Genomic DNA, 27,139 nt, shown 5'->3' on the forward strand with positions numbered 1-27,139 from the left:
GCCTTGAATGTATTGGCACAGGAGACAATTTCATGAATAGAACACCAATAACACAGACACTAATACTGCCAATTAATAAATGGGATCTCACAAAACTGAAAATCTTCTGTAAGGCAAAGGATGCCATCAATGAGGGCAAAATGACAGCCTAAAGATTTGGAAAAGATCTTCACCATCCTCATATACGGCAGAGGTCTGATTCTCCAAATATATAAAGAACTCAAGAAACTTGTTATTAACAAGGCAAATAATCCAATTTTAAAAATGGGCTAAAGACCTAAAAAGAGAATTCTCAACAGAAGATTCTGATATGGCCAAAGAACACTTAAGAGGACATTCAGCATCCTTAGCCACCAGGGAAATGCAAATCAAGATGACTGAGATTCAGTTACACCTGTCAGAATGGCTATGATCAGAAACACAATGACAGTTCATGTGGACAATGATATGGAGCAAGGGGAACACTCCTCCATTGCTGGTGGGAAGGCAAACTTGTATAGCCACTTTGGAAATCAATATGGATGTTTCTCAGAGAAGACCATCATCCACATATGCAATCAGCAATAGCATTTATTATTCCAGCATTCTAGGACCTTCCATCCCATACAAAGGCAAGATGGCATAGACCCTGAAGTGGAGGTGTGAGCTCCTTTTCAGCACAGTAAAGGGGAGGTCCCAAGGCAGTTAGCTCATCTTATCTACAATTGGCTTAAGCAACTGGCAATCATATTAGTAATTTCTAATTGGCATAGTGTAGTAAGAGGTACACTTTTCCATCTGGGGGCAGGCCTGAAGAAGTTCCAGGCTTCATCCTTATTTGGTTATTATCTTAAGCAAGTCTCCTAGTCTTTGTTGTTGGGGTGTTGGAGATTGATTGTCCTTTGTTCATGGTTCCTCTTCAGAAACTGTCAAGTCTCAGGAAACTGAAATTGTTGTCTGATCCCTGAATTAAGACTGAGCAGCCTGTTGTGGCATCTGCTCAGTCCCAGCAAGGTAACAAGGAAGTCTCAAGAGGAAAGGATAGTCAGATCTCCCTGGAAAAGAAAAAAAAAATTTGAAGAGATTTTGTGGATGGAGTAGGGCATGGGTGGAGGAGAGTACTTAAAGAGATAAATAGAAAGGGGGTCATCTGGGGATTAAGTAGAATCCTTGTACATGGCAAACTCTCAGGAATCTACAATGATTACCTCTACTAAGACTCCTAGCAATACGTGATATCTAGTCTTAATATCTCCTGTGACTAGACAAGACAGACTTCCAGTGGATAAATTGAGATACCAACTCAGCCACATAACCTTCTACCTATAGTCTGTCCTTCCTATGGGATGTGCTGCAGTAAGGCTAGCACAGAAATTATGGGAATGGTCATCCAATGACTGGTCTAGCCTAGGACCCATGCCAAGAGAGTGAGCACAATCCTGATATTGCCTGGAGTGCCAGGACCCCGAGGGTGGATGGCCCAGAAACTTATGATAGAACCAACTGGAGAAAACACAACTGGAGAAAAAAAAGTCAATGTAATGTTGCCTAAGGATATTCTTCTATACCCATAGATTGGTGCCTAAGCCAGTTGTCATCAGAGAGGCTTCAATTAGCAGCCGACAGAAATAAATGCAGAGATCCTTAGCCAAACATTACTCAGAGCTAGAGAAATCCTACTAAGGAGAGGGAAGAAGGAATGTAGGAGGCAGAGGGGTTAAGGACACCACAAGAAAACCCACAGAGACACCTGTACAACCTTGGTGCAGGGGGAGGGGCTTAGACCTGCCTAAACTGAATATATCAGGCTTTGCTGACTTGCCATAGGAGGTCTTACCTTTTTGGAGGAGGGAATGATGGGTGGGTTGGAGCAGGGGAATCCTAGGGGGTGGAAGGAGGAAAGAGGGGAATCTGTGGTTGATATGTAAAATGAATAAAAATTTCTTAATAAAGAAAACTCACAGAATCGACTAACTCAGTTTTATAGTAGCTCAGAGAGACTGAACTGAAGATCAGAGATCCCACATGGGAATGAGCTAGCCCCTGCATATACGTTACAATTGTGTAGCTTTTTGTGGGACTCCTGACAGTGGGAGCAGGGTCTGTCTTTGATTCTTTGGCTGGCTTTAGGACCCTCTTCCTTATAATGAGTTGCCTTGCTCAATCTTAATACAAGGAGAGGTTCTGGGGAGTTTCTGTCTTCTGTCATACTTTTGTTTTGAGATGATAACTTCTAGCCTGTAGGAAGTCACAGGTTGAACTCTCTACAGTAGTATGTCTGTTATAACTTAGTGTCCATAAACATCGGACTTCCTGTCTCTGTCTATGCAGAAAAGCTCCCACAGGGAGAAGAAAGTCAGTATTAACAGAAACCCATTGCCAAAATCTTGTTGGAACAGCCCAGTGTCCCTTGATTTGACTATCAATCTATCATCATTTTTCACTTGGAAATTTTATGTGTTAAATATGAATACAAAAGTTGAGAGTTTCATCTCAAAAGCTTCCACTGTACAACTACTAAAGGAGGAGAGTTACCGAGACAGAATTCAGCTGTGTTCAGAATCAGGCAGTCACACAACTCTCAGTTCCTGATTCTTTTCTATCTAAATGGTGTCTTATGTTTGGAGTAGTAGTTGTTGCTTGTTTGCAATTTTAATAATTTTATTGTCTTGTACTTTCATTGTTTAATCATTTTTAAAATTGTTGTATTATTTTTGTATATAAATAATTTGTCTGAAGGCATGTATGCTTACCACTATATACCTGGTACCAGCAGTGGCCGGATAACTGGCACAGGAACTGGAGTTACAGATGATTGTCATCTTCCATGTGGATACTGTGAATTAAACCTAGGTCCTCTATGAAAGCAACAAGTGCTCTTAACTGGTGAGTGAATTCTCCCGCCCTAATAGATACTTTTTAAACCCCATGTTTTCTTCCAGTTTAAAAAAAAAAAAAAGAGAAAGAAAAAGAAAACTTTATTGAGACAACTAATATCTCTGGTCCTTTGCATCCAAGAAAGAATCAATTGTTCAATCTTATAGCTATATTTACATATACTCTACTATCATGACTTTTTATAAATCAAAACACGTCCTCAGGCATGGTTAGGGAGAAATTATAAACCCTTCATCCCAGATAGGAGAATATGTCAGAGAGGAGAGGAAGGTCTAGAAGAGCTTTGCTCAAATTCTAAAACATTAACATACTAAAGATGCAGGATGAATAGTGGAAGGCTGGTTTCTCGCAGCCCTACACAGTATCACACTACCCTGCAGGTGGCTGACTAAATTTGGCCACCAACACAGATAACAGAATCACATCAGAGTACATAAAGATGATCTGAGACTCATTGTAATATTATTAAACTAACAATTATATTTTAATATTCAAGAATAAAATATTAAATTACTTATTATTTTGTCTGGTCTTTTTTATAATTAGTTATCTTAAGTTTAATGTCTTGTTACTATGGCTTTGATTTTCTGTTACTATATTGTTGGGGATTATGAATATTTTATTTGTGTAGTTAGATGAATAAGTCAATAAATCACTAAAGTAGTGAGGATAGGGATGGCCCATGGTGAAAGGTTTCACCTTTTAGACCCTTTTACAGAAAGAAACATTTATTTAGTATATCATAATGGTCATGTGCTGTGGATATTGTTCTGTATAAATAAAATGCTGATTGGCCAGTAGCCAGACAGGAAGTATAGGCAGGACAAGCAGAGAAGAGAATTGTGGGAATAGGAAGGGTGAGAGAGAGAGATGCCAGCCTGCTGTCCAGGGAGCAACATGTAAAGGCAACAGGTCAAGTCACAGAACACGTGGAAACATAGAGATTAACAGAAATGGGCTGAGTTTAAGTGTAAGAGCTAGTCAGTGGTAGGCCTGAGCTAATGGCCAAGCAGTTTAATATAAGCTTCTGAGTGATTATTTTATAAGTGGTTGCAGGTCCTTGGGACTGGGCAGAACCAGAGAAAACTTCAGCTAGTCATGAGTGTGGAAAATTACATAAATACTACTAACAGTGGAAAGAAAATGGGATGCAGGGGTTTCCATTTCTGAGAAGCACTTGCACAGTTAGAGCAAGCCACTTTGCATGCAGTTTCCCAGTATGCAAACCCTGCTGTGCAGATGAAGGCAGTTCAGCATGGAATCATTGATCAACCAGGAATGCTCTGATTTGCATAGCCCACATTTGCATGGGAGAGATTGCATAGCTGGAAATCACTTGCACAGATCCTCATAGTAATCTATGACTGGACATTAACCACCCTTGACCGCCTACAAAGGAAGATGCTTTAGCTGTTAGACATGGCATTAAAATATGGATACATGATCATGCATCTTGAATCCCATAACTCTTATGGGGAGACAGGAGGCAGAGGCATGGAAATCATCTGGAGTTTATGGAACAGCTAACATAGGGAACCCTGGGCAGAAGGAGAAACAAGAAGAAAGCACCTGCCCCAACAAAGTGGATACAGAACCAGACTGCTGAAAGTTGTCCTATTCATATCACATGGACACTAAAAAACAAAACAAAACAAAACAAAACAAAACTTTTTTTTTTTTTTTTTTTTTTTTTTTTTTGAGACAGGGTTTCTCTGTGTAGCTTTGCGCCTTTTCTGGGACTCACTTGGTAGCCCAGGCTGGCCTTGAACTCACAGAGATCCGCCTGGCTCTGCCTCCCGAGTGCTGGGATTAAAGGCGTGCGCCACCACCGCCCGGCACAAAACAAAACTTTAAGAGATCATACATTGATACCCAAACTGAACTTGAGTTCCTGATTCTCCTGCCTCAGCATCAACAGTAGGATTTCTTTCCAATGTTGTTACCTAAAGCAAATTTGTAAAGCTTTTCTTCCAGATTCCTTTGAATGGAATCAAGAGTCAGATGAAAACTTTATCAGTGAAGTAGAATCCTCTGATCCTATGCCAAGATGATGTGCCTGGTGAGTTCTTCTCAGCTTTATTTTTTTAAGTTTTTTTTTGTACAGAGTGCTGTCCTTCTCTTTGGTACATAAGTCCACTTCCTCATGCATTACTTAAACTCTGTATTTTCGAAAGTAGTGAAATTTCTCACAGTAGGAAGCTGAGTTTTCCTGGAGTAAAAGATCTATAACATAGGCTGTGTAAAAAAGCTCCATTTCTCCCACAAGCTCAAACCACTTAATGAATAAAACATGAAGCTCATAAAGAACTGTGCATTGCCCTTTAGCTAGGAACTTCAAAACTTTGTTTGGAAAACGTTGTTTGTTCTAACTCTTCAGAGGAACAATTCTGAAAATTTATGTTCTCTCTAACCCTTTCATTTCATTTCAAATATTGGCTCATTTAGTTATACTTTACTGCAGTTCAGAAAAATCACATACAAATTATTGCATTTATATGCATATACAATATAAAATAATAAAAGAATAGACTCTTATCTATATCCACTAATGTTCTATATGTACTAGTAGTCCTAGAAATGAATACATTTTTAGGGGTTGTATAAGCATGGTCTGTGAAATATATAATATAATGATGAACAATCATTTTCCATCTATTTTAAACTTTGAAAACATTAAAAATCAGAACCATACTTTTTGGCATATGATTGTAATGAAAGCTATTATTCTAAAAACTGATTAAACTCTAAAAAGAAAGGACTCTAACATTAATGTCTGTTCCTACACAAAAATCTCCTTGGGCTCATCAACTCTGACAGCTTTACTAGGCTCCATTAACCATTAGTTAAATTAGCCATAACTTTTTAACATTATTGGCTAATTGCTTTGTGATTCTCTGGTGTCTCCAGAGCATAATAAAACTTTGTATTGACACAATACCCTTTACTTCAGAGTGTGATCTCTGAGCATCTAAATCCCCATTGTTGACCTGTGTTTCCACTGCCTTGTGACCTTCCTGTAGACTCATATAACAAGAAACTTTTAAAAATTGAGAGTTAATTATAGGCTTCCTTTATAGACAGAAGTACTACTGCAAAAGAGGGAAAGTGATTCAAAAAATATAATCCTGAAAGCATGCAGTTTACCTACAAAATAAATAATAACTTGTGGATGCTGCCATGTAAAGTATTTACCACATATTATTTTTCCTATTATTTAGAATTCTAGATAGATATACCAGAAATTATACTCTTTGAATTGAAAGAGAAAATATGTACTTATGATTAAACTGTGTCTATACATTATTTTTAGTCTTTCAAAATTATCCAAGCAAATGATACTATATTTCCTAGTTTGTACACCTCAGTGATATTCATTATCTCTTCAACAGCATTAAATATTACTGGATGTTTTAAATTATTTGGGAAAATTAAATATATTTTCTAGTATTTATGTACTGGCAAAATTAGTATATTAAATATTCAGATAAACGAACAATATATATATCATTTTTAAATAATTTCCAAAGCAAATTAATTTATTTGTTCTTTTCTATGATGTTTTCTTTATTTTCTGTTATTGTTGTTATTTGTGGGGTACAAAGGCTTGATTTCAAGTTTCTGAACTTGTTTGGCTAATGCTCCTTCACCAGGTTTGATCCTTAATACTTGATCACTCCTCCATACATCTAAAAGTATTTAATGTCCTCTATACAGTAAAGAAAAATTTAAGAACTTCAAAGAAAGCAATACCTGAATGAGTTCATGATCCACAAAGCAGTGAGGCAACACTGATGACATCCTAAAGTAAATATCTCTTGAGGTCTTCACATGTGCTGTGAAGGAAACTTAATGCAAGGACACACTGCAGTGACTGAAGGAGTTACCAGAGAAAGATTATTTTTCTAGAGGTAACAAGGGAAGACCTTAATATAAGATACATTTGAGATAAAGAATGCCAAAGAGAAGAAAGCCATGTGGAGAACTTTGGTGATATTTTATTTTGTACTAAAATGTTATTTGTATGTTAATAAATAAAGTTCTTTCTTGAGAAAGAAGAATAACCAAAAACTGTAGCTAGAGTTTTCCTGCCTGGCCCACAGTCAGGGCAAATCTCTCTCATCTGCCAGTCCCACAGCCTCTCAGACCTGACCAAGTAAACACAGAGACTTACATTGATTACAAACTGTATGGCCATGGCAGGCTTCTTACTAACTTTTCTTACAGCTTAAATTAATCCATTTCCATTAATCTATACCTTGCCACATGGATGGTGGCTTACCAGCATCTTCACATGCTGTTTCTCATCATGGCGGCTAGCAGTGTCTCTCTGACTCAGCCTTCCACTTCCCAGCTTTATTCTCCTCCTTGTCCCGCCTATACTTCCTGCCTAGCCAATGGCCAATCAGTGTTTTATTTATTGACCAATCAGCAACACATTTGCTATACAGAACATCCAATAGCAAAAAAAAACATGATTTAAAATATTTCACTTGCTCAATCCTGTTTACTATTGAAATTAAAACATATAGAATATGACAATGATACTAATAATAGTTATTCTGAAAAATCAAAACTGTATTATTGTGTGTACATGTATGCAATATGTTTGTATATGGTGAATATATCATAAAATGTATGAAGGTCAGAGGACTATTTTATGGGTTGTTTATCTTGTTCAACCTTTATATGGCTTCTGGGTACAAATGCACATCACCAGGATTGCACATAAAGTGTTTTACCTGCTGAACCATCTTGCCTGGCCAATACACTTATTTCATAACTATTTGTTGGCTGCCTACTATGTGTGTAAATCTATGTGTGCCCAGTCTGCTCTTATGTAACTTGCATTATAAGAATCTAAATCTCAGAAAACAATAAAAAGTACATTAGCAGAACTATCCTTATAAAACAGAGTGGAAGGAAAGAAAATCACTATAGCATCTATGAAAGACTGAGAAAGTAGCTCTAACAAGACACTTGAATGTCAGTGAAGAGTTTTGACAAAATTTGACTGATGTAGACTACTGTAAAGGTGTTCATAATCTACATATTGTTGATCTTATCAAATTAACTCCAGGAATCTGTTCAATGCACATGTTCAATCTATCTGACATTTATGTAATTGATAGAAAATAACTAAAAAGAACTTACATGTTATCGTAAAACACAGAATTATTGTGTATCTTGCAAATAGTAATGACATAGAGTTATTTCATGTTATTTAAAGTTTTCAAAGTATTATTTAAATAGATAGAAATTATAGCTACCCAGATTTGTCCATTTTGAGCATTGTGAATTTATTAAATAACACACTGTATCCATACTTGCAAAAAATAAATTATCAAAGTAAAAATATTAAATCAAATTTAAAGAGACAAAGCAGTAAGTCATACATACAGATTTATGTATAATTTGTAATATATTATTGATAATAATGTGATTTGTTATTATGTATCTTAATTTTTAGAGAAATTTACTTATACTAAAATCATTTCTTGACAGATTCAATGCAGTCTTTCTCTATGTAATTACATCTATAGAAAAATATAATTAAGACATGACACTAAACTTTGACTAAAGCATCAAATGATATAATGAATCGAATTAAATAAAAAAAGATGAGACTACCTCTAAAATTTTTAAATGAGAGGAGTAACATATCCAAAACACTTAAACATAGCCCCAGTATCAAATCTATAGTCAAAGAAAGCACAAAGAAATTATTAGCTTATTCTGCTATATTGTCTGTGAGTATATGGACACATGAGTACAGTTATTTTCATATGCAGATAAAATAAAAATTTTGAGTAATTTCTATAAGAGACTCCAGTTACTTCCTTTGAATCACAGGATTTTCAAATAGAAAATATATTTTTCTAATACATAACGCAATTTTCTGAGTTACTTTATTTCTCACTCAAAGCAGAATTTCAGATAATATTTAAAATGAAATTCTATGTCAATACATTAATCCAATCCATGAATTTAGAGAAAATATGTTATCTACTAGAGCCATCAAGTATTCAGAATCAGTCATGAGGTTATCATTTCAGTAAAAAATCACAAATGAAAAGACATATACTTTTATTCAACCCATAAACATATACAAGTAATTGGTTTTAGATTTTGTCGTATGTGTGCTAGATGGCCCAGTTATAATCTATACAGCAGGTCTTCTTTCATTAGGATGAGAACATATAGCTTGTTCCAGTATGAAGTTAACTATTTTATTTACTTATGCTCTTTAATGCCAATATTTAGATAATAGAGTTAAGAAATCAAAATAGAGCTTATTACAAAATTTAAAATACATTACAATCATTGAAATAGTAAGTTTTCAGTACTATGGACATTTAAAACCCATAATCATTAAATCCAATTATCTCCCATACATAGGAAAAGCACATTCAGTCACTCATAGTTTAAAATCATTAATGAGATAACACTTTGGAGTCTACAAGAGTAATGAAACTTCCTGGGTCATCAGTGTCAGTGACATGATAAAACTGATTATACACATAAATTCTAGCCCTATTCAATCTGCCCAGTCAGAATATTTAGGTGGAAGGTGCATCGGTGTTGCATTATGAGCTTTGCAACTATTGCACAGGAAAAAATTAAGACCCTTTAAAACTGAACACAGTTTGCCTAGGTCAATTACTCTGCTATTGAGAAAAAATGAAATTATGAAATCAGGATGTTAATGGGTGGCACTACAAACAATCATTCTGAACAAGGTAACTCATACCCAGAAAGAGAAACTTGGCATGCTTTCTCTCGTTTTTGAAATAATTTGAATGTGTTCTTCATTTGGAACATCTACTGAAGTCAAGAAATTACTAATGGACCACAAGGAGGGGGTTTTCAAAGCAGGTTTTATAGAAGGCACTTGTATAAAAGGATAAAGAAGAGTAATGGAAAAAGAAGTATTAAATTGAAGTGTTGGAGTAGAGGGCAGTGCAGAGGAGAGATTATGGCAAGGGATTAAATAATGCTAAAGATTTTTAGATATATGGACACCTAATACTATAGAAGCATATACATTCACACACATACAAACACACACACATCATATATATGAATTAAATATGTATATGAATTAAAATAGAATTACTCTATAACAGGATATCAATGCTCCTACTAGATAAAAATCCCAGTTCAAGGACTACTATTTTTTTTCCCCTTTAGGAGTTGTAAGGCAGCGAGTTTCTATAGATCATCCCCTCTACAAACAATGCTGGCCCTTGCCCTTGCTCTTGATTACTCTCCAGAATATAGTGATAAGACTCCACTGCTGAAGTAACCACATGCTTGAGTTACAGAACATGGATACATCAAGCTGGTTCTCACCTGGAAGCTTCATCCTACTGACTACATTTCTACCAGGGAAGAAAAAAAAAATGATTGATCATACCTAGTTGCGAACTCTGTGAGTTACAGTAATGGCAGCTCTACTGTCATCACATGTCTACTGGAGCAGTAGTAGAACAAATATCATAGAAGTAACCACTCATGTCTTTTTAGGATTCAAGTGTGGTTCCATAAAATGAAATCCCTATCTGGCATCATTACAAGGCCACAATCTGCTGCTAGACAAGTCATAGGCTCTAGAGGAAAACCAACTACTACTACTCCTCTGGTAAATAGAAATAAACCAACATTCAGTGACTTATCATTGTACCCGTAGATCAGTAAGGATTTCAATCCTCCACTGAGAAGTTTCTGTTTGCACACATGGTGTTTTGACACAAAGATGAACAACTGGCCAAGGTACTTCTGCCTAAGAGTAAAGAAGGCTCAGTACTAACAGGAGTATATGTATACTCTCCCCGAAGTACAGAAATCATTGTAATAGAAGCATGAAAAGAGTAAAAAAGGGTGACGTGGATGACTACAAGGAAATAAGATATTCTGGAAAGAGAACAGCACCTGTTCACAATGGAATTCTCAGTGGTTGGGATAGCACACACAAAACCAACAGCATACGGTAGACCAAATCTCATCAAGAAGATGAGGTTTGAGATGAAATCCCATCTCAATCTATTGTAGCGATTGGCTGTGTTCAGCTCCTGGGAAAAGTGGAGATACTTTTTGTTGAATACCATTGCCACATGTCAAAGAATATTAGGTTAGCACAAATTGGTTAAGAAATTGGATTTTAAAAGGACACAAAATTTGGGTGGGTGGAGATGAGGAAGTGAATCTGGAAAGAGTTGGGAGATGGGGGACAATTATGTCTAAAACACATTTTATGAAACTCAAAAGAACATTTGTAATTATTCATGTGATTTAAGCTCATTGTGATATTTCTATACATGTATACCAAAATGGATCAAAATAAAGTCTTTTTCTATACCATTTTTCCAGTTCTTTTCAACCTAACTTACCTATTTTTATTGAATTACTTTGGTCTTTTGGATCTGTTTGCTTGTTCACCTTCTGCCAAACTCATGTCACCAAGGCTGATCAGAAAAAGGCTGTATAGTTAGACTGACTTTACTTCCAAAGTGATAAGATCATAGACAATACCATTATGCCCAATTTTGGCATATTTATAATTGGCAAATTTGTAATTGTCAAGCTAACAAATGGCATCATGTTAAAAATTTTCCATTATGTTTTATGAACCCAAACAAATTTAAAGATTAGAATTATAATTGTTTCCCAATTTTTCCATTTTAATTTCCAAATAAGTATATGTAATTGACCTCAAACAAGTTCAAAGTAAGACATTAAAATACTAACTATATTTATCCCTTGTGAGGTAGCTTTATTTCCATTATGCATTAGTCAGGGAACTTACACTTGCATATTCTACTTCCATAGACAGAATAATATATTATTAAGGAGACAGCCAAGCCTTACCCACAGAAAGAACTTTATACATTACCTGCACAGAGAACTCCTTGTGTATTAATGAGTGCCTTTGAAATTCAAAAGTATTGAATGAAATGCTTATGTGTACTTGAACACAGTTCATTCATAGACACCAAAATAAAAGTCCGTAGATTTTGTGTGGCACATGTTCTGTTGTTTCTCAATGAATCCTATGTAGTTACAAAAATTTTGCTTAAAAACTTGCATTCTTACTTTCAGTGTGAGGGCTTTCTAGATCGTGTTTCTCAACCTGTGTGTCATGACTTATTTGGGGATCGAACTACCTTTTCACAGGGATCACCTAACACCATTGGAAAAAATACAGATTTTTATATTACAATTCACACAAAATTATGATTATGAAGTAGAAATGAAAATAAGTTTATGATTGAGGGTCACTACCCTGGAAGAAACTGTATTAAGGGGTTATAGCATTAGGCAGATTGAAAAGCACTGTACTAGATGATTTTTCTAATGTACACAAATATTATTCTAATGTTTGCAGTGAGCTTTTAATTATTTATATAACTTTTAATATTAATATATTTTATAAATCTTTGTTCCATATTAATTCCATATTTCCAATGACTTTAGAGTTTGTCTATTTCTGATATATATTTTATACTGTCTTATAGCTTAGCTACTTCATTAAACTATGTTGTCTATACGTCTTTATTAATATTTGTACCTAATATATTGTAAACATGTATATTCATTAACTTCAAAAGTCTACTGCACAAAATACATGCTACATCTCTTCAGATTATAGCAACTATTTGTAAGTTTTAAACTGCTTTGTAAATATATGTGTGAGCTAAAAGAAGTTACTGCAAGACAAAATTAACCCTTAGAAAAAAGTGAGGTGTTTTAGATTACACAATTTACTTAAAGTTATATTCATGTTTGAATGTTTTGATTCCAAAGAAACATAAATTTAATGAATTTATGCAATATGTAAATTATGACTCATCCCACAAATTAGCTGCAATAAAACATTACTTTAGAACATACAGAAATATCAATCTTGAGACAGAATACATGATAGTTGAAAAATTGAAATGACAAAAAATTATTGTCAGAAGTAGTTGAATAAATAGTAATAAATCTGCAGAATGGAAAATGTATATATTTTTCACTATGACACAGTGTTTATGTATTGAAAAATATTATTGAGGAAATAATGAAAATACATAACAAAATGTATGTTCATATGGTATGAACATTTAATGTTATATAAGAGTATCAAGGAAACAATAATAGAGTGTGGGTGGGTGCCTTTTGGTTGGCTCCATTTACATGCTCTCATCACCAGCTTACCGTAGACCTTACTTTGTTGAGTAGCATCTCTGTGAACCCATGTCTGCCTGATCCCAGGCAGTTTGAAGTTTGCCTGTAGCCTTATGCTCTCTGCTCATGAATTGTTGAGGTATCGTGGCTGTATGTTGATTATTTTGTGCTCAAAATAAGGAACATCAGAGATGAAGTAGAAGATAAATAAACCTGTGTCATGATAAACATATGTAGGTATCCTCAATATCATTGTCATTAGAAAGCTGTGGGAGTTTATTGATCCTTAGGAAGGATGAAGAAATTAGTGGTAGTAGAAATTATTAATTTCATATAAAGAGATTTGAATTATTACTTAAATCTGGAAAAATCTCCACTTCTGTCACACTGTTTGACTAGTTACTGCAAATTATACTGTTGGTGATTTTGTAGATCTTTTGACCCAAAATCAAGTTTTTATTCCTGCTCATCTTCTCTGGGCAGATAAACCACTGGTACTCTACTGTCTAGAAAAGCTGCAACAATCCTGGAGAAACAGATTCCTTGTGAGGTAAAAGACAGGGCATCTGGGATACCTGTGGAAAAACTAGAGCAAAACTTGACTCATATCTAGAAAATAAAAGTCTGTAGCCTGTGATACTTCTTTGGACATGTTTTCATTTTATGAAGGGAAATGCATCACAAATGACTTTAATGAGTGTCATTTCTGTCAATGTCAGCACAATTGGAGAGGGAGGATTGGAACTTGAGTAAATAAAATCTGGCGCAACTGGCAGTGAATAAGGTTAGAGCCATGGTTAATACTGGTACTGAAGAGCTAAAGCAACACTTTGATTAAGAAATTAAAGTTACAGTAAAGGGCCAGCATGAAAACTTGCTAGAAGTACTTGTCTTCTGAATAGACAGTGTTGACTTCTGCTCAGTGTGTGCTTACATGGCCAGTGGTTGACTGATACACACACAGAATGACTCAGATGGTACATGAGATGCAAGCATGCTTATTGCAACAAATAGCGTCAGTTTTTTAAATGAAAAATGTCATATTCATTGACATATAAAAAGTGCAAATATCTGACTGGACAAAGACTTTAATACCAAAATATCTTACTTTGAGCTTCCAAGGATTTCTACAAAGTTTGAACAAACACGTTCAGAATAATTGTGAGCATATCAGCTTATGTGGCACTTGAAGTCCACGAGTAGGTATAACACCTGAATTGCACATCTACAATTTTGACTAGGTTTTATTAGAAATAATAACTGGACTTCTGTCTGTGGAGGAACACCTTGGATCTTAATTACTCCTGGATATCCTAGGACTTTGAAGAAGAACAGAAGAACTCAAGGCTATATTGATAAGGAGCTAAAGGATGCAGACTCTGATTCTATTGAAGCCATGCACTTTGTTGGTAGTCAATGCCTGCCTGAAATGGAAAATGAGAGGCCAATCATAAAAAAATAAGTAACTACTACAGAAAATGGTTAAAAAGAAGGGAATATGTGTGTGTATATATATGTGGCTCTAGAGACTGAAAAAGTACTTAACCTCTGACCTTCCCTAGACTATATTTTTCTTAAATAATCTTTATTTTTATTGAGGTAATATGATGCAATACACTGATTAATTAATGCATATGTTGAACACCTAAAAAGTATGCAGTAGAACTGCATAGATTGGGTCCATTATGTTTGTTTCGTGGGTTTGAGTTCAAATGAAGCCCCTCCCTTAAGACATGTGGCATTATTTAGTGGTTTCTAGGAGAAGGAGTATGTAAAGCTTTACTTATTCCTAAGAGGAGATATGCATTTGATCACTCTCTTTGTTGGTGTACTACGTACAAATTGTTCATGCTTATTTAAATAATTCCTCATTATGCTTCTGTAAATAACTACTCAACCATGCCCCTGTAACCCCAATTAAACCCATTGTTTCACAAGATGGACTTGGGCTAAAAATTAGAAATAGCAGAAAAACAGTACTCCTTAACATGAGTAGAAAGGAAGATATAAAGAAAGAGATAATGTGAACACATGAACACACACATGCATATACGTGTGCATGTACACACACACACACACACACACACACACACACACACACATCTTCAAAACCAAAGACTTATTTTGATACCTTAATAAAAATCATTGAGTTGACTTTTCATATAATCGATGATGTCTCTGGGTGTAATCAAAAACGGACATATATAGAAAAGAACATTTAGAAAAGAATTAATTTTAAGCTACATTTACTTAGCAGTTGTTTGTGGAACAGTCACTGCCACAGGGCAAAAGGATCTGTGGGAGTTCAAGGCAAGATGAATCTACATAGTGAACAGATCAGTGGGGGCAATGAAGTGAGATGCTGCCTCAAATCAAACCAATGAACAATGAAACAAACAAAAAAAATCTCTACAGGCATTGGACTTACAATGACAGGGCCTCCAGCTGGCCAGCCACCTCTAATCAGGCAGGGATCAAGGATCTTGATTTCTTTATTGTCTGAATCCCTTACCATTCTCTTCTTCTAGTTAAGGGCAGAAACATGAAATTTAAAGAAAACAAAACAGATTCTCAAAATCCAGTTTCACTAGTATAGTAGTGCATGTTACCTCAAATAACATTTCTACATCAAACTTAAGACATCATAATTTGATTGGGAAAACAGGGAAAGGACTTTGGAATGACAGCCCCACACCACAATGTTTCCACCACGGATCTATCGAGGGAACTTCCATTGCTCTCCACCATATCACAGTTTACTTTTTAAGGATTTTTAATGCAAATAACACACAATTCTTTGACTAAAGGTATTGATATATGCAGTAGTTTTAATGTGTTTGTCCTCCATAAGCTCATAGGGAATGGCACTAATGGAAAGTGTGGCCTTGTTGAAGGAAGTGTGGTCTTGTTGGAGGAGGCTGAATGACACACACCTTTAATCCAGACCTTGAGGCTGGAGGGCACACCTTTAATCTGGGCCACACCTTCTGAAGGAAGTATGTGACTGTGGGGCTGGGCACTGAGGTTTCATATACTCAGGATAACACCCAGCAAGTCAATCAATTCCTGTTGCCTCTGAGTCAAGATGTAAGGACTCTCAGATTGAGCACCGCATCTACCTACACATCGACATTCTCCCCACCATGATAATTAACTGAACCTCTGAAACTGTAAGCAAGCCACTCAATTAATGTTTTCTTTATAAGAGTTGCCATGGTCATGTTGTCTCCTCACAGGAATAGAAACCCTAACTAAGATAATACATTGTGCTCACATTTCTCTTTTTCTGTCTTATCCTTCACCTGTTGGCTCTTTGTTTGTTTGTTTGTTTGTTTTTTTGTGTTTTTTTGAGACAGGGTTTCTCTGTGTAGCTTTGTGCCTTTAGACCAGAGATCTGCCTGCCTCTGCCTCCCAAGTGCTGGGATTAAAGGCGTGTGCCACCACCGCTTGGTTGGCTCTTCGTTTTTTTAAAGAAGACTAATGCTCCATTAGTTGAAGCTGGAAAATAGGTAAATTCTCAAAAAGTCACATAGAGAGTTCTTTAGAGATCAAGAAATGACACTCATTTCTGTTAAAGAATTCCAGAAGATTTGATGATTTAGCAATTTGTAAAGTCATTTAATTCATTTATTTTTAATAACCAAGATATCTTCCTTAGTAACTGATTATTTAGAGTTATACAATATACTACTAGCATAATGATTATTAAAACAATAATTCTACTGATTCCTTAGGATATCTTTATGAACTTCATTCAACATGAAACACACTTTATTGATTTTATTACCTATGTCAACTACTTGAATCTACAAGTCCTATTGAACTAGACTGTGAATGACCAGCTTGCTTCAAAAGGCTTATTTTTAGCTAGAGGTAAGACTTTATTCCCACACTGCCACCATCATTCTAGAGTTTTATCTAACTTGAATGTCTGTAGGTCTTGTCTAGGCTATCCCAATCACTATTGGTTTTTATGTGTGGCTGCCTGGCAATGCCCAGAAAACCTTGTTTCCTTGTATTAACTGCATTTTCTGCCTCTTATAGTCTTTCCACTCCATTTTCTGTAATGATATTGGGCTGACCCTTCAATGTGGGCTGACTCTTCAAGGTGACATCTGTAGCTTTCATATCTCAGCATTTCTCACTCATTGGAGAAATATTTGAGAAGATGTGCAAGAAGACACACTTGTAAGCATGGTCATGGTCTTCTTTGAGAGAGTCTCACACTTCTTTGTACTAATAACGGCACATATAGAATTCTGATGTATTTGTAGCTAGTATCTTTACATATTGGCTGAAGAACCTAAGTCAGATCATATGTTCTTAAGAGGAACCTAGTAAGTCATCCCTGAAAGTGGGCATTAGTCAAAGTCAGATGCCAGTGAATGAGGCTGCATGCTCTTGGACTCTCTTATTGAATTACATCCTTCTTGATGGGCTATATTTGCTTTATTGCTTATAGATGTTTTATGTAGTAGAGCTTTCAAAGAAGAGGATAGGATAAGACACAGCAAAATGATTCTTATTTAAATATTAATAGTGTTGGCCTAACTTTTCAGAATCAAAACTAAAACAAATTTTATTTTAAAATGATGAGACAAAAATTTTTCTCTGGGAAAAAATCATGTAATTATTACTTTTTCATGTATTTAGTTTCATTTTCTCTCTTAAAAAATTAAAAGGAATTAGCAGTTTTTATTTTATACATAATTTTTTCTGCAATTAATGTTTGGCTTTCTGTGTTGATCAAAATGGTGCATATTGCCTGTAACACAGACTGTTCATTTTTACTTTATGTACCATTCAATTAAATTACAAGAGGAAATTATGCAAAGATTTTTGTATTCCACCACTCAAAAATTGTGAATTTTGAGTTACTTGTGGTGAGTATCAATTTGTTAGTCATTATAATTTGTCTCAGGTTTTCTTTTCATTGTTGTTGCGAGACAAGTTTTATCTATGCAATAGCCCTCGCTGTTCTGGAACTTGCTTTTTAGGCCAGGATGGCCTTGAATTCACAGAGGTCCACCTCCCTTGAAGTGGTGTGATTAAAGGTGTAAACCACAACTGCCCAGGTTCTTAGGTTTTCTTAAAGCAGTGAAATACCACTTTATGAACAACAAATTAAATTACCTTAAAAATTTCACATCTGTCACTTTACACACACACACACACACACACACACACACACACACACACACACACACACGTGGAGAGGGAGAGAAACTTTTCACAGCTCATTAACTATTTACAGTCTCTACTGAAATGATTTTTAATTAGTGCTTGTACATAGCCTAATGCATTAGACATGAATATACTCTATCTCAACACAAGTCATATAAGAAAAATCACAATGTATGGTTTTAGAAGAGGAGATTTTATTCAAGAGTTATGTGTCTTAGATTTAGTATAAAATTATTGTTTTGTGTCTTGGCTAAATTGCTTTTTTTGTAAGTTACAGAATATAAAGTTTGAATTAACTTCCACTGTGCCATTTGCCCATCAAAACGTGCTGAAAAAGCATTTCCTTCTAAGCACTGACAGCATTGACACTGTGATGGGAACACTGTGCTTGTATACCATCTGACATTCAATGTATTTCAAAGTGCATGCATTTTTTTATTCAGAAAAATGAGTCATGACTGAATCTAATTAGAGCAAAAAGAACACATATTGGATTATTTGAGACAAGCACACCATCTACAATAAGAAGATTGAAGAGATTACAGAAAAAAAAAATAACTAAATAAGAAACATTACCAAGGGCACAGTTAGGAGGCTATTATAGACAGAGAAGTATTCTGGGAGAATAAGATAAGTGGAGTTAGTAGAAATGTACAGATTCAGTAAATGTTAAGAAAGACATTACAAAGGAAAGCAGAGAGAGATTTGGGACCACTTTAGTTAGCTTTGTTATCTGAACAGCTCTAGAGAGGACTGTTTGGGTTGCTTGCATTGTATACGCTGTGAAGTTCTATGAAATGGAGAGATCACTGTATACATTGGAAGAAGCAGTGTCAGTGCCTGCACTATCTCTGGCTTGTGACACACCTCATCTTCACTAAATTTAAATGCACCACCTTAAATACAAACAGAATTATCCAGAACCAGGGAAATTATGTCTTCTAACTCTCTGCCCAGACAGCACAATTACAACTGACTTTCTTACAAAATAAAATAATCAAAATAATTGACAGTTGAGCTACAGCTGGAAAAGTTCAAGAAATTTTGACTTCAAAGGCTCATAAGGGCCCTGGCATAATCTCCTTGTGAATGGAAAATTCCTGACTGTGTGCTCTCTCATCTTTCATTTTTTGAATGTGTGCTCATTTCTTTTGGTTCTGCTATGTAATAGCATCACAGATGATAAACATTTTTGCTTCAGACATATGCTATAAAAATTGGTTTTGAGCAAGCAAAATAAGCTTGACTAAAAAGTTTTATTTTAAACATATATGGAATATCAATAACTCTACTCAGTCTGCTAATTTAGCATAAATGGGACAAAAGTATAGTTATATGTAATTAGTGAATTTGTATTCATCATATGGAGATATCCTTGTGATAAATCATCTGTTATTCAATAAGTTATTTAGATTCTGTGTATATACATACATGCTAGTGTAAGTTAAAATAACTTGTTAAAAATGTTTAAAACTGTAACCAACTCTTAACAGCTGACACAGGGAGATAGCTATCATCATATTATTTACAACATTGAAACTTCCAGGTATCAAATCAAACAGCTCTTTTCACACAGATAGATACTAGAAGTGAAACCTTGATTTATAGCTAGCCATGGCTCAGTCTTGTGGTTAACAGAGCTTATCAATGCTCCCCAGTACGATTTTATATTTATGTTTCAATAAAAGCCATAGCCTATAGCTGAATGGAACATTTCAAATAAGATTTCAAATGACTTCTGCACTCTATCTTTGAAGAATTATGAGACTAATAATTGAGAAAATATGTTTGTTTGAGAGGGTCCAAACAGCTTCTGAAATAAGATTAAAAAGACAAGATAGTAACAGGGCTTAAATGGTTTGACACCAGAACAGAGACAGAAAATAATTCTTTAGCAAAATTTTCCACTATTTAAATGAAATGCATGTCTATAAAGACACATATATTTGTAATACTCATAAATAGGTATTGAGAATATGTATATGAATATATTCTATATTTGAATGTATTTTTATATGTTCCTTATAATTTTTTTTCCTTTAAAGGTAATTTTGTGTTTTTGGTTATGTCTGTGTATGTGTGAGCTTGGATGGGTTAATTCACAGGAGTGCAGTGGACTCAGAGGCCGAAAGAAGTGGTGATGTGTTGCTTGAGTTTTCCTGCCTGGCCCACAGTCAGGACAAATCTCTGACACCTGTCAGTCCCACAGCCACTCAGACCCGACCAAGTAAACACAGAGACTTATATTGGTTACAAACTGTATGGCCGTGGCAGGCTTCTTGTTATCTACTTCTTCTATCACGAATTAACCCATTTCTATTAATCTATACCTTGCCACATGGCTCGTGGCTTACCGGTATCTTCCCATGCTGTTTGTCATCGTGGCGGCTGGCAGTGTCTCTCTGACTCAGCCTTCCACTTCCCAGCTTTATTCTCCTCCTTGCCCCGCCTATACTTCCTGCCTAGCCAATGGCCAATCAGTGTTTTATTTATTGACTAATTAGCAACACATTTGCCATACAGAACATCCCACAGCAGTGATGTCTTTTGAGTTTCCCTACATGGGTATTGGTCACCAAACAGGACTCTGCAAGAGCAGAATATACTTTTAACTCCTGAAACATCTTGCCAGCCCTAACTTTTCAGATGTCAGATATGTAAATTTAGGACAAATTCATGAATGAAGCAGAATAACATCACTAAACTGCATGGCTGTACAAAATATTTCAGAATAATTTCCATTTCATACAGAGTCCAATATACTGATGCACACATGTATGTATAATTTTAAAAATTGACCAAATCTGGAATATACTGAAGGCTTTCTACATTCTGGCAGTAACAAATGTTCATCAAAATTTCATTTTTACATAAAAATAAAGAAGCACATCTCACTCACTTGCAAGACTTCATTATCAACAAAGGTTTGGGATGTTTAGTTATCCTCTAGGCCTTGGTCAAAATGAAAATTATTGTGTAATCTCCAAGGTAAGCAATATCTTATTCAAAACTCCATGTGATTGTCAGCAGAACACTTCGCTAAATAGGATGTTCCAGAAGCTCATGGCTGTATCTTGTCCATTTTTTAACTCTTTCCCCAGGTCTGACCTGAAGATACTTCCTTGGTTTCAGTAATGGCTCATTTCCCCAACACCACCTGTAGAAGCTGATTCAGTCCTCTTTCCACCCTGGATTGAACTTTCTTTATAACTAAGAGCTGTGTCTTTCCATGGACTGATTGACTCTTTATTCCTCTTCTCTCCCTCCATTTCTCTTCCTTTTCTCTATCTCTACATCCTCATTCTCTTTTTCCCCTTGAACTCCCTCCTTCACCCCTTCACATCCCTCTCCATCCAAGAGATAATTAGGATTTCTAAGTGTATTGAAGTGTCCCTGTTTGTAAAACATACCCCAATTTTTGATGAAATTAAAGACATTTTATTAAGCCAATCAAATGGGGGGGCAAAAAGTAAAATTCAAAATGTGTCTAGACTCACTAATGGGACACATGTACAGGATTTCCACAACCTTTAAAGCCATTGTCCATAGATCCTGTTTTGTGATGTCTTTAGAAACTGTTAAATACAAAAATAAACAATTTAAATAATTTCAAATATTAATTTAAATGTTTAAATGATGTCAACCAATTGATATGCAAAAATTCAACCCCCAAATTACTAATGTCACAATGTTTGTCAACTCATGAATCAAATTTTAGGTCAAGTAATTAAATTGGAATATTGTAAATGTTAAAGCCGTACATAGAAACTTTGAAATATTAATTTTGTGCTATATATTTACTAATTAATAGCATCTTTTTTTAAAAAAACATTCCAATGGATTAAATGAATATTAATTTTACATACTATAAAACTGAACAAGTATCAAACAATAAATTTGCATATCTAATGAAAAATGTTGTTCTTTGAGCTTATTTGACTACTCTAATATGAAAATTCTAAATTTACACAGATGATAACATGTACATACACATACATATATATAGTATATGTATATATAGTAATCATGGACATAAAGAGAAAAAGGCGTGAAACATTTTGAAAGATTGGGGAGTTTAACTAGTCACCTCTTGACTCCATAAACATATTATTATAGGAGCTAAAATTGATAGCCTAATATGCTGTAAATATTTTCATCTTGTATAATGATTTTCTTTGGTTACCATGCTGTAAAATTCATTTCCAGATCATCAAATAATACTCCATAGCCTTAAAACAACATAGTCCCATCTCTGTAAATTACTTCTATTCTATTGTAGAATTCAGTGTATTGAATTGCATGCATATAGGAAAGATGGTATGATATTTAGCTTTCTATCATAGATTACTTTGCTTGGCATGAATTAAATCTACTCAAGTGACCAAATTTCCAAGTTTATAAAATTAAATAGAATTTTGTTGTGTGTATATATACATACCTGTGTTATCTTCATCATTCATCTGTTGATAATTTATATTTTATCTCCATACTTTTGGTATTATGAACACTGCTCTGAATAACACGGCAATGTAGACATCTCTTTCACGTACTGATTTCAAGCTAATCCGTTCTTTCTTCTATCTATCTTTCTAAGAGTTTTATACCGTTTTGATTACATTTCCTTTGTAATAATTTCTGAAAGTCAGAAGTATGAGACATTCAAATTTGTTTGTATTTCAGGTAGTTTTAGTTCTTAAGTTATTTAATTTAGTGGTGTTTAACATCTATCATATTTTTTTTTTCTTTTGCAATACAATTCAGTTCTACATATCAGCCATGGATTCCCTTGTTCTCCCCTTTCCCGCCCCCCTCACCTTCCCTCAAGCCCACCCCCTATTTCCACCTTCTCCAGGGCAAAGCCTCCCCTGAGGACTGAGATCAGCCTGATAGACTCAGTCCAGGCAGGTCCAGTCCCCTCCTCCCAGGCTGAGCCAAGCGACCCTGCATAGGCCCCAGGTTTCAAACAGCCGACTCATGCACTGAGCACAGGACCCGGTCCCACTGCCTGGATGCCTCCCAAACAGATCAAGCCAATCAACTGTCTCACCCATTCAGAGGGCCTGATCCAGTTGGGGACCCCTCAGCCATTGAGCCATCTATTATATTTTTAAAAACATCATTTCCACATAATTAGTTTATCAGATGTTTATGTAAATGTTTTATACTATTAATTTTTGCACTAGTCACTTCTCACTTGCTGTGACAAAATACCAGATGAAAGCAATATAAGGAAGGGATAATGTAGGCAGAATATATTTTCCCACCAGCCAGCTCCCAAACAACCAGATAGACGTTTATTATTAATTGTAAATGCTCAGCTGATAATTTAGTCTTATTAATAACTACCTATTACATCATAAGTTAATTCATATTTTTAATCTGTATTCTATCCTGTGCCTCTGTATCTTTTACAACAAGGCATGTTCATCTTGTTTCTCCCCATGACTCCTGGTGACTCTGCCCTTCTTCAATCTGGAGATCTCTCTCCCTGTCCACAAGTTGTGCCTAAACTCTTCTTGCCTAGCTATTGGCTGTTTAACCCTTTATTAAACCAATGAGAGCAGCATATCTTCACAGTGTACAAAAAAACTTGTTCCACAACATTACCCCTTTCTTTGTCCTGGTTGGAGTCATCTGTGAGGCTGGACCATCTCGGCCAGGATCCTTGAAAATGTTCTGGATGCAAAACTCTGAGGAAACTTCAACAGAGGCACTCAAGATGTTGGTTCACCTAGGCCATTTGTTTTCATTGGTGTCTGGTCTCTTTGTTCTGAAAACACATAAACTTGTAAAGATATCCTATATATCTGTACTAGTAGAAGTACTGTGCATTGTTTATAAGTTACAAAGATGATTTTTTGTTTCATGTTTGAGCAGGTAACATATACATAATATAACTTGTGGGTTTTTTTAAGGTTTAGTTGTTTTTCTGTAGCCAGAATTTTTAGGGGGTCTTCTCTGATCAAACTTGATCTTATATAACCCTGATCGAATCCAGAGCGTTTCCTTTTCTGTGGGAACAAAAGAACAACCTCTACACCAAAGCAACATACCTTCTGACTTCCCTTTTGAAGTTAAGACACGTTAAAATATATATAATTTAGTTTACTCCAGCAGCCCCTACAATCCAGTGTCTCTCATCAACTATAGCTTGTTTATCAGCAATCAAAAAATTTAAAGTCAATACAATACCATACAGGATCCAGACTCCCTGTATTTTCCATATCTATGCGGCTATTTTTCTTTATATTATTTTACTCTTTTTTAAACACTTTACCTTATTATTGTTAAACTATCTTTAATAACTATTTATACCTTAAACTACTGAGCAGTTTAGCTCACGATGTCCTGGCAGCTGGCTGCACCCAACTCAGTTCCCTGATAGCTTAGCCTCTTGGCAGAGGTACCAGTAGAGCCATGTTTATGATCCCGGCTCTGTGAAGTTTCTGAGTCCATAGTCCACGTTGCTGTAGGTGTTTCTACTTAGTTTCATGTCATCAAGTAGTGTACTGCCCACTGCTTATAAACCCTATACAAGCCCTCAGTAGCGGGGCCTTTAAAAGAGCCATACTTTCCTTTGCTGTTAGCACCAGGCCAAAAGAGAGAAGGTAGTCACCAGGAAGCCACATTTCACTCTGTGTTCTGAACTTAAAAAAGAAAAAAAATACAAAAACAAAACAAAAAACTTCTCAGGCTTTATGTGACCCTAGATATTGGGCACCATTTGTAGGTGTAATTTTTTGTTCCACCAACCAGCTCCCAAACAACCACACAGAGATTTATTATTAATTATAAATGCTTGACTAATAGCTTAAGCTTGCTACTAACTAGCTCTTACATCTTAAATTAACGTATATTTTTTACTTTTTATCTATGTTATACCACATGGCTAGTACCATTTTTCAACATGGCATGTTCATCTTGCTTTTCCCTGCACCTTCTGGTGACTACACCTTTCTTCATCCCAGAGAGCTCTCTCTATATCCACAAGTCCTTCCTACCTACCTGCTGGACATTTAGCTCCTTATTAAACCAATAGGAGCAACACATTTTCACAGTGTACAAAAAGATTGTTCTACAACAGGATGGCATATTTGTTTCACAGACTGAAGGGATAAAGTCCATTAGCATAAGAAGACATGGTGATGGTAGATAAGAAGATTGTAAGGAGAGGTGAAAGAGGAAGAAAGAAAAGCAATAATAAAAAAATTAAAAAAAACAAGAATAAGAAATAAAAGAAAGAAAAATAATACCTATTTGGACTCTGTTACAAAGTATGTGATTCCTACTTTCTTGTAAATATTAAAAGTGGACATACCAAGGTAAACCTGTGATGGAAACAGAAATAACTCCCCAGTTCTTCAGCTTTACTGACACTTTCCAGGATGATGGAGACAGAGTTCATTTTTTCTGCCTCACACATATGCCTTCAGTTCAGGCAAGATAATCCAAGCTTTGTCTTGGTAGTATCTCTGTTTATAAATCATGATGTTAATAATATCAGAGAAACTTTTGTTTTTTGTATTGGTTCATAAATTACAAAGACACATATCAGTCCTCCTATAAAAATTTGCACTGTTGATTATTTTCTCTTTATTCTCTGAGTTTAGCAAACGAATCAGATCATGTTTGTTTGACTATTTTTCAGATCTTTCTCTCTCTCTTTTTCTCTCTCAGTGTTTATAAGATTTAAAGTCAACCAGTCATCATGCATATTTGCTTTCATCACAAGACTTATACACAAAATAAAACATGGCATTGTCACTTTAGAATAAAATTCTGTAAGAAGTAATGTACTATGAAAATGATTTTAATACTTTCAGCTTAAAAAATATGATGTATTGCTTTTTCTCTTTGTTCCTTTTTATAGCATCAAAGAGTGAATTTGCTTTTGCAGAGTATATATTAGACTGAAGCTAACTCAAATTCCATAATTCAATGTAAATGTCAAAAGCTTGATAAAACCTAGTCAAAATTGCTGACTAAATCTGTGAAAACCTTCAAGAAATTTGATATATGTCTTGAAACCATGATTTTAGACAACTTGCTACTTCTGTAACCAGGATTTCAAGAAGTGAGTTTGTGATATGTGATTATAAAATTGGATTATCATCATGACACATGTAAATCATTGAGTTTTATGAATCTTGAAATATGTCTGGTGTCAGCATCATTTATAAATTATTGATTTTCTCATGGACATAAATTTATGGGAACAAAAAAGTGAGAGAAAAGACTGGCAAAGGTCCTACTTACAAAAAAAAATGCTTGGTGAATGCACTAATATTTTGCTTGAAAAATTGTCAAATGCACCATATTTCTATAAAATAAAATACATGTTAAAATTGGGTAAATTAAAATTCATTTGAGATTATGCATAAAATATGAAAGTTTTTACTTTTAATTCTAAGATATGAACTTAAAAACAGTTAAAAACATAAGTAGAATCTACTACAATTGTTTACATGACATAAACCAATTCCAAGAGCACTCTCATGACATGCTTTAATATTATGTTACAGGAAGACTTATATATAATGATCATCATTCACTTATAATGGAACATAGTATTTTAATAATTTATATAATAAGCATAAGTATTTACTTAGTAAATAGGATAATATAATATTTCTAAAATCGTAGATTATTATAATATTGGACTTAGATGCCTTCCCAAATAGAGATGCTATTGTTTTCTAATAAGAAATACAATTTATCTTTTCCTGCACCCCCTCTTCCAAAAAAAGAAGACTGAAAGTCTTTCAGTGCCTTAGAACTGCATCTAGTTCTTTCTATCCTGTAAAGACAACCGACTCAAGTGAACAACAATACTCTACAAGAAATGCAGGATTACATGATGAAGTCGTTACTTGTCCTACTCACTGTCCATTATGAGGGTGCCTATGGCAGCATG

Source organism: Peromyscus eremicus, chromosome 16_21 (genome assembly GCF_949786415.1).
Source record: "Peromyscus eremicus chromosome 16_21, PerEre_H2_v1, whole genome shotgun sequence".
NCBI classification, from domain to species: domain Eukaryota; kingdom Metazoa; phylum Chordata; class Mammalia; order Rodentia; family Cricetidae; genus Peromyscus; species Peromyscus eremicus.